This window comes from Suncus etruscus, chromosome 3 (genome assembly GCF_024139225.1).
Source record: "Suncus etruscus isolate mSunEtr1 chromosome 3, mSunEtr1.pri.cur, whole genome shotgun sequence".
In the NCBI taxonomy this organism is placed as follows: Eukaryota; Metazoa; Chordata; class Mammalia; order Eulipotyphla; family Soricidae; genus Suncus; species Suncus etruscus.
In genome coordinates, this window is record NC_064850.1 from 80,598,542 (window position 1) to 80,608,413 (window position 9,872).

Here is a 9,872-nt window from a genome sequence, read left to right on the forward strand (position 1 = left end):
GGGGTTGGGTGAGTGGGCGAAAAAGAGATCGTACTGCAGGTAAAAGGCACATTTCTTGTAGTTGACCAACCAGGATTCGATCTTCAATATCACCATATAGTTCCTGGAACCCTCCGGAAAATATTCTTTTTATTTTTTTGTTTTGTTTTGTTTTGGAACCACATCCGGTGATGCTCAGGGTTTACTACTGGTTATGCTCTCAGAAATCACTCCTGGCTTGGGGTATCATATGGGATGCCCGGGGAGATCTAACTGCAGTCCATCCTAGGCTAACTAGAGCAAGGCAGACTCCTTACCTCTTGTGCCACCGCTCCAGCCCCCAGAAAATATTCTTGTTTGCAGAACCAAGAGAAAGCACATGGGAACCGATTGGTGTAGCACCAAAACATAAAAAACAAAGATTAAGGATGTTTTTCCTTTTTGTTTTTATTTTGTTTTTGTTTTTGGGCCACACCCAGTGACACTCAGCAGTCACTCCTGGCTATGCGCTCAGAAATCGCTCCTGGCTTGGGAGGACCATATGGGACACTGGAGGATCGAAACCGAGTCTGTCCTAGGCTGGTGCTTGCAAGGCAGACGCCTAACCTTTAAGGCCACCACTCAGGCCCCAATATTAAGATTAAAATAAAAACAACAGGGAGTCTACTTTTAGGGACATCTCTTGTGGAAGTGGCTGGGACCAGATACTAGGCATAGAACCCCGATGACTACAACACTTTGTTGAGACCATTGCATCTGAGAGAGGACTATAGGACAAGCAGCTTTCATAGAAAGCCCCATGTTCTATGAGAAATATTTGCCTATTGTTCACCAATAAGAGCTGTTGGGCCAGTGATAACAATCAGACACACAACCTCAGATCTCTTTTCCAGTATATTATATATGTGAATAAATATGGATTGTAAAACTATAGACACAATCTGAAAGTATTATTCTGAGATCCTAAAATTACTTGAAAAATTTAAACTGAGAGAATGGTATAGATTTCTAGCTTAATTTAGCATCCCACAGTCCCTAAAGAGGCATGACTGAACTCTGGGTACTCATGAGCTGACAGTACTTACCTTGCTTTCCACCATTTCAGCACTAGCCGTATATAATAGAGTGGTCACCATGTAAGTACAGAGACATTACTCTGTAATGTAACAAATATCCTGTGTCCCATAAACATCTTAGAATTCTAACCTGCAGTCTGCCAATGAATAATAAAATAACAATGAAATATCATTTAAATAATTATCCTGGGGCTGAAGCAGTGGTGCAAGCAGTAATGCATTTGCCTTGCATGTGATTACCTAGGAGGGCTGTGGTTGGATCCTCCAGCATCCCATATGTTCCCCCAAGCCAAAAGCGATTTCTGAGCACATAGCCAGAAGTAACCCCTGAGCTCCCAGTGTGGCCCAAAAAGCAAAAATAAAAATAAATTAAAAAAATACATAAGTAATTATTCTAAAATTTGTGTTGCACGTTCATTAATTAAAACATATAATTATCAGATGGATAAAAATAAGATTACATTGTATTTTATAAAGGAAACACTAAAGAGAGTTTTTCAAAGAAAAATTTTTTAAGATGTTATTAGAAGCACATGGTAGCCTAAAAAAGTATTTATAGCTATACATATAAAAGATATATTTATATACTAAACAGCAATAATGCACAGGGATGATTCACATAATGATTAAGAGCTTAATATAAGAAGACAAAATGCTTATTAATATGAATGTACTGCTAATGGAACATCAAAGTACATAAAGCAATTATCAATACAATAAAAGTCAGACATTGATAGTAACACAATATAGTAAGATGTTTGAGCAACTCATTTACAATCATGTGAAGATTAGCTGTAATGAAAACGACATAAGAAAATCATAGGCTTAAATTAGAAATAGTAACAGATATGCTTTTATATAACATCCTACGTTATTCTGGCATTTTATGTACATTGCAGTATATACATTTAAGTGTACACAGTACACTCAAATATATTATTTATGAGTTACCAAACAATTTTTGATGAATTACAAACACTGAAATTTATACTTTTTGGGTATAAAACAAATAAAAGACAAAAAGCAAACCTAAACTGTGCTAAATTATCAGAAACTATAGCTTATAATAACTACATAATTAAAGATAAAATTTAGTTCTGAGAATCAAAGGGATATCTGTACTAAGAACAAGAAGAAACTCAATTTAGTCTTACCTAAAAAAATAGAAATAACAGAATCAAAAGCTGTTGAGAAATAAAATAACAGAAATTCTTATAACACAAAATATAAGAAAATCAAGTTTTATTTTTTGTAAGAATGAACAAAATTCTCAAATCAAAAAAAGAAAAGAGGGAGCTCAATAAACAGAATCACAAAGAAATGTAAACTGCAAGATAAACTACTGAAAATAAAGGTGACTGTGAGAGATTTTTATGAATGGCAATGTGATAATAAATTTTTATTTAATAGTAGTTGCTAAAAAAATTAGCCTACCAAGAAGTAAGTAAAAGAAACAGAAAAATTGAAGAGGATACAGGAGTGATAGTATAGCAGGTGTGGTTCCTGTCTTGCAATGGCCTACCTGGAGTTCAGTCCCCAGATTCTTCTATTGTCCCGGATTTAAGCAATAATAATCCTTGAGTGAAGAGAAAGTACATCAGGGAGTATCCCCCCAACAAACACATATGTGCCCATGTCCATACATGTGTCATTTTGATAATGTTAATCTTTTTTGTTTGTTTGTTTGTTTGTTTTTGTTTTTGGGCGACACCTGGTAATGCTCAGGGGTTACTCCTGGCTATGTTCTCAGAATTCGCTCCTGGCTTGGGGGACCATATGGGACACCGGGGGATCGAACTGCGATCCGTCCAAGGCTAGTGCAGGCAAAGCAGGCACCTTACCTCTAGTGCCACCACCTGGACCCATGTTAATCTTTTTCAATCCTTGAGTGGGATGTGTTTCCATTCTCCAGTATTTTATTTTATTTATTTTAATATTGTGTTATAAATACTGTTTTTATATTATTATTTTATTTGTTTTGTTGAATTTATTCCAAAGTACTTTATTTATTTTGAGGTTAAATTGTGAAATAACTGTTTTTTTTCTAACTTTTCTTTTATTGTTTTTATGTCATGGATTTCTGCATGTTTATTTTGTAGCCTTCCATGTTACTGTATAGATTTACTGTCTTTAGGTATATTTTGTTGAATTTTTTTAGGATTTTCTAAATATATTATATTGTTATATGTAAATGCTTTTAGTTTAATTTATTCTTATCTAATACTATATTGAATGCAAATGATGAGAGTGGCCAAGCATTTTGTCTCTAGTCTTAAAAGAAGGCTTTTATTTTTTTAATTAGTATACTGTTAGCTATAGGTTCATACTTGGCTTTAAATATATTAAAATTTATTTCTATCTTTATATTATTGCATGTTTTATCTTTAATGTATATTGATTTTACATATTTTAATTAAATAATTATGTATTAACTGTAATTTGTATTTATTTACTATTTTTACTTAATTAGTATTAAATTAATTAGTATTTATTTACTATTTAATTTTTATTTAACTTTATAAAGCATCTTACCCATTGTACTATCTTTCCAAAGTTTTTTCCAAATTTTATTTAAATGATAAAGTTATAGTAAGACAGATAATACTGGTATCAAGATATTCTCTGAACAATGAAATAAAATAAAGTCTAGGAAAAGTTCCAATGATATGTGAAAATTTAATTAAAATAAAAAACATTTAACTAATTTTAATTTAATTTAATAAGTAATTAATTAATACAATTTTAATTAAACTATAAAATTTGCAAAAGACATATTTATTTGCAGTTTACTTTATCTAAAATTATGTAACATCCCCAAATTTCAAAGGTTTTATAGAAAAGAAAGCATGGCTCTAGCTATTATATTTAAGTTAAACTAAATTATGTAAATAGTGAATTTATAGAACCTTTGTGTTCTTTTTATTTTTGTACTTACAAAAGTTACAAGGTTATTTATAATACAGTTGTTTTCTTTTCTTTTTTATAGAATGTACACCAGTGTACATTTTCCGCCACTAATGTACTTAGTTTCCCTCTCACCCTCTCCCCTTCCTTTTCTGGGGCACACATTTTTCTTCTCTATATATATTTCTTTCTTTCTCTCTCTCCCTTTTGTTTTTTTTGGGGTTTTTTTTTTTTTGATTTTTGGTTTTTGGGTCACACCCAGCAGCACTCAGGGGTTACTCTTGGCTCAACAGGGGACCATATGGGATGCTGGGATTCGAACCACCGTCCTTCTGCAAGCAAGGCAAACACCTTACCTCCGTGCTATCTAGCCGGCCCCTCTTTCTCTCTTTCTTATCCTTTCTCTTTCTTTTCTGTTTTTCTTTTAGACACTTTGGTTTGCAAATCATTGTGTTCATAAAGTAAAATAAAAAGTAAGGCATTCAGGTTTTAATGGCTATATACATACATATAGAGACATTTTTCATTTTAATATTTAGTGTTGGCAAATTACAATCGAGCTATAATTTTCTTTTTTTTTAATTTTTATTGTGACCAAAGTGCATTACAAATCTTTCACTGTATCATTTATGGTACATGGTGACAATGAATGAGGGGCATTCCCACCACCAGTGCTGTCCTCCCTTCACCACTGTTCCCAGAATGCATCCCATATCTCCCTCCTCTACCCCCCAGTATGCTAGTGCAACTGGTCTCCACTTTACAGCTTGTTGTAGATTGAGCATCCATTCCATCGTCATTGGAGATAAAAAGCATAAGAAAAAGGGGAGAAAAAAAGTTGGTGACAACTACCAAAAAAAGAAAGAAGAGAGAGAGAAAAAAAAGAAAGAAAAGTGGAAGAAAAAAGTAAAAATGGACCTGGCAAATAAAAATAAAAATAAATCTATAAATAATAACCACAAGTGTGAAAAAGAAAGAGAAAAGTGAAAAAAAAAGAGAGAAGAAAAATAAAGTCAAAAACTAACAAATCAAAACAAAATGAGAAAAAGTATGGGTGCTGGAGTGGTAGGGTTTGGCGTTCCCCCCACTTTTTTTTTTTTGCATAGGCACAGTAAGTATTGGGGGGGAAAGGGAATTCCCGTGGCCTAAGAGATTCAGGGTTTCTCCATCCTTGAAGCATACCATCATGGGATCAACCCCTGACTCCATTTATACTCCTTACCCCATCCCAAAGGCTTTTTTGTGATGCTAGGAAAGTTTCCTCTCAGTTGTGTGTGAGAAAATCAAGCCACTGTAGCTAGCGATCTTGGTATTTGTGCAGGTTATAGGTCAGGGTCTAGGATAGAGTCTCTAGGTTCTAGAAGTTCCTATCCATCATTGTTGTGGTGTTCAGTCTTCTGTAACACTTGCTCCCTGTTTTCGTTCAGTCCCTAAGCCGAAGCCTAGGATATTATGGGTCCAAAGGTTCTGCTCAGTCTCTGTTGTCCAAGTTGGACCTCTGCAATAAGACATCTTGTTGTTGTTGTTGTTGTTGTTGTTGTTTTTTATGTGTCCTGGACTACAGCCTAGGGTAGGGTTTTCCTTTTTAGTCCCAAGGTAGGCTTGGTTCAGTCACAGTTGTCAAAGTCAGTTTTCTGTTGTTGGTGCTCTAATTTTTCACAGTTCAAAGGACGATAAGTCTTCTGATTTCCATTTAGTGTTAGGTGATGTGATAGGACAGCCTGGTCTTAGGTCAAGTTTTCCTTTCCTTATTGTCATATCAAAAGTGGCACAAGTTGGTGCCAGAGTAGTGTTATAAATCTCCCAATGAAGCATAGTTCCTGGTGGTGTTGTCCGGAGCTGTATCATTTCTATGTCAGGGATCTGGGGTTTCAGATTGGACTAACACTGTCCAATCTCCTGGGGACTAGTTGTATCCACATGACACATGTTCAGGATGGGAGGCACCCTTCTGCTATAAAAAGTGAGTTCTTATCCCTAGAAGATAAGATCTTGTTTCTTTGTCTATGGTTTCCCCTTTTTTTTACTGGCCCATACAAAAACGTATGGTGTAATACTGTATTGCTGGTGTTATTCTAGGTAAGGATGACAGGCTGCACACACAGTCTCTGTCGTCTGGTTTTGTTCTGAGCTTTTATCCCAGTCAAGGCTTTTTGTACCAAGCAGCACCAAAAATGGTAAGGATAGAGAAAAAAATGTATATATTAAAATAGAACAAATAAATAAAACTGAAATAAAAAGAAAAAGTATTCGAATAAATCAAGTGGTGGAGGAGGCTACTTGTATATTTAGGAATAATATAATATAATATAATATAATATGATATGATATGATATGATATAATATAATATAATATAATATAATATAATATAATATAATATAATATAATATAATATAATTAATATAATATAATATAATATAATTAATATAATATAATATAATATAATATAATATAATATAATATAATATAATATAATATAATAAATATAATATAATAATGCATCTTAAGATGTATTGTTATACAGGTATTGAGCTTCCATAGACAATATAAGACTCCCAATTAAGTCTTTTGTATATTCTTGTGGGGAGTAAAAGCCAAGGTACTTTTGTATTCACAGGCCTTGGAATTGAGTTTGAGAGATGCTTTGCTGCATTACGAGACCATATAGTGTCTTTGAGCTGGGAGTTTTGCTGAGGCCGATAACTGTATCATGCAACAGTCTGATTTGATGGGGATAAGAGGAGCCATCAAGCATGAGTCAGCAGGTGTGCTGGCTGTAGTTCTTTGCCGTTGCATGAGAACCAGGACCCAGAGGGCGTCTTTAACTGAGAAACTGGAAGGTGGTCTGTTGGGGCAGGAGGTCAATCTTGGTGCCTACCAAATTAGGAACTGAGGGTAAAGAGGGTTAAATTAGTGGAAGATAACAGATCAGGATTAAAAAATGAGGGGATAGAGGAGACACAGGGATAAGGGGGAGGCAAAACATGACAGGGGCTTTTTACAATACATATATATGAATTGCTTGTGATTATGGCTTAGAGTCAGTACGGAAAGTCACATCCATGAAGACTGACTTTAAAGATCTATTTGAGTGTTATCATCCAAATCTTTGGTATTCCGTTTCCTTTCCTAGGAACTGTCTAGAATGAAGAACATTTTTAGATAATGCTTAAAAAGTATATTTGTCATGTGGGCGCATTTGCACCCGCACAGTTATAAAAATGAGTATTAGTAAGAAAAGACACCACTGCAGGGGGTCCAGTATGAATACGGGAGAAGTTTCCCTCCTCTCCCTCTCCCCAGAGCCCAGTTGCCAAACCTGGCCCTGAAGACCAGTTTGGCATGGGGATCTCAGTCTCCTGGACTAGGTGGTCAGCCCAGGAGGCCATTGGCCAGATGTCTGCCCAAATTCCCAGCCATACCCGTAGGAGAAGAGCAGGAATCCTGGCATGTGGGATCGTCCCAGCTATAATTTTCTATCATAAATATGAAGTATCACAGAATACTCTATTTTTGCTTTTTTTGTCCAAACCTGAAAGTGCACAGGGGTTGCTCTTGGATCTACACTTAGAAATCACTCCTGGGAGGCTCAGTGGACTATATTGAATGTCAAAGATCAAACCCAGGTCAGCTGCATGCATTGAAAATGCACTACCTACTGTGCTATACTCCGGCTGCATCAATTTCTTATTAACTTAGAGGGGTTTCCAATTCTATTTTATCTTCAATTTCTTTCTTTTGTGAAATGTTAATTTTTATACTTTATTTAAATTATTTTTCTTTTTGTTGCTGTTGTTTATGGGCCACACCTGGTGGTGCTCAGGGGTTACTCTTGGCTGTACATTCACAATACCTAAGATGCAGTGGACAATACTACATAGGGTAGCCACCTTTTAAAGTCCTCATTACCATATCACTTAGTACTCTAGACGCAAAACCTCTGCATATTCTAAAATGCTCCAGCTACTATCTAACCTTGAAACCTTCATTTAGCAAGGCCCACCCTCATCAGTGATGAAATGCTTAGAAATTGAAAAAGCTTCTAACTCCGACACACTGCAAAATTTTTAAACTTAATTCTACTGTTTTTATTTCTCTTTTTTCTTCTCTTATCTTTTGTTCTTCATTTCTCTCTCCTAATCTATATTTATGCTAATTATTTATCTTTACTTAATTCAATTATTTCTTAAGAGCTCAGACCCATCCTATGAGGGTCAGGCCTCTAACATCTTAAGAATAGATCACTAATGTCTGTATTTATGTGGGCATGAGTTTGTAGATAGTGGACTCCCTTCTGAGGGCCAATTCTAAATTGTAAACAATCCAAGCCTAAATAGTATATAACCCATCCCATATGCTATCCTTCCTCCCCCACTTCAGAAATTCTTCTATCCTTTTAGCCCCTGATCATGATCCCATATCCCTCCTTATTTTACTCTATTTACATTAAGTTCTTAACTTATTAGGTACTGAGACTGACCTCCTGCCCCAAAGAGCCATCACCCAGCTCCCAAAGTGAAAGGACACTCTCTCAGTCCCACATCTCATGCCCTGGCAAGAAATCACAACCAACGTTCCTGCTGACTCATGCTGTGTGACCCTTCCCTCCTCCCAAATGTGGACTGTTGCATGATACTGGATTCAGCTCCAGAAGGACCCCTGGCACAAGGACTCTACCTGATCTTTTTCTGCTGAAAATAAGTTATCAAACGTAACAAAATCAATATCTATGATGAAAATGTGCCTGAGATTTCACCCTCCACAAGAATATCTCAAAAGACAACTGGGAAGCCTATATTTCCTTTATATGCTTAACACCTCTATAATAATACCACTGAGTATGTTTATTCCCAAATGTAAGGTAGCCTCCTACATCACTTTATTTTTCTATTTTTTTTTTTTTTGGTTTTTGGGCCACACCCGTTTGACGCTCAGGGGTTACTCCTGGCTATGTGCTCAGAAATTGCCCCTGGCTTGGGGGGACCATATGGGACGCCGGGGGATCGAACCGCGGTCCGTTCCTTGGCTAGCGCTTGTAAGGCAGACACCTTACCTCTAGCGCCACCTTCCCGGCCCCACTTTATTTTTCTTTAATTAGTTTCTTTAAATTTATATTTTTTTATTTTTTTATATATATATATATATATATATATATATATATATATATATATATATATATATATATATATATATATATATATATATGAAACTTTACCTGTTTTGGTTCTGTTTGGTATGAAAACCTAGAAGAAAAAATCTTGCCTGGTATAAAAGCTCAGGTCAAAACCAGGGCTCAGAGATTGTGTATCCAGCCATTCTTACTCCCAAATGGACCACCAATATAACATGGAACCATTCCCTTTTGCAAAAGATTACTAAATAAGGGGAAATTTTATGTATAGAAACAATCTCTTATCTACTGGGGATAAGAACCCATACATTTTATAATGCAGGGATGCCTCCCACCCTGCTCATGTGTCATATGAACCCAACTTAGACTTCTTGCTCAGAGAGCGACCATCAAATCCTGAACCCCAAGTCCCAGACATAGAACCAACAGAGTTCCCCTGAAACAGCACCAGAAACCAAACTCCCCCTGAGAAATTCCTAATACTGCTCTAGCACCAACTTGCACCAGTTTTGATATAAGATCCTGACAAGGAGGAAATGATAACTTGATCTAAGAACAGGTTGTTCTATCTGATCACTTAATGGTAAGATGAAATCAGAAGACACGTCATCCTTTGATTTGTGCAAAAAACAAGATTGCTAACTACAGAAGACTGACTTTGACAACTATGACTTGGCAGAACTTATATTGGGACCAATAAGAAAGACCATAGCCTAGGCTTTGGCCTAGGATTTGTACAATAACCAAGAGCTCTAATTCCAGAAGTCTGACTTTGACAACT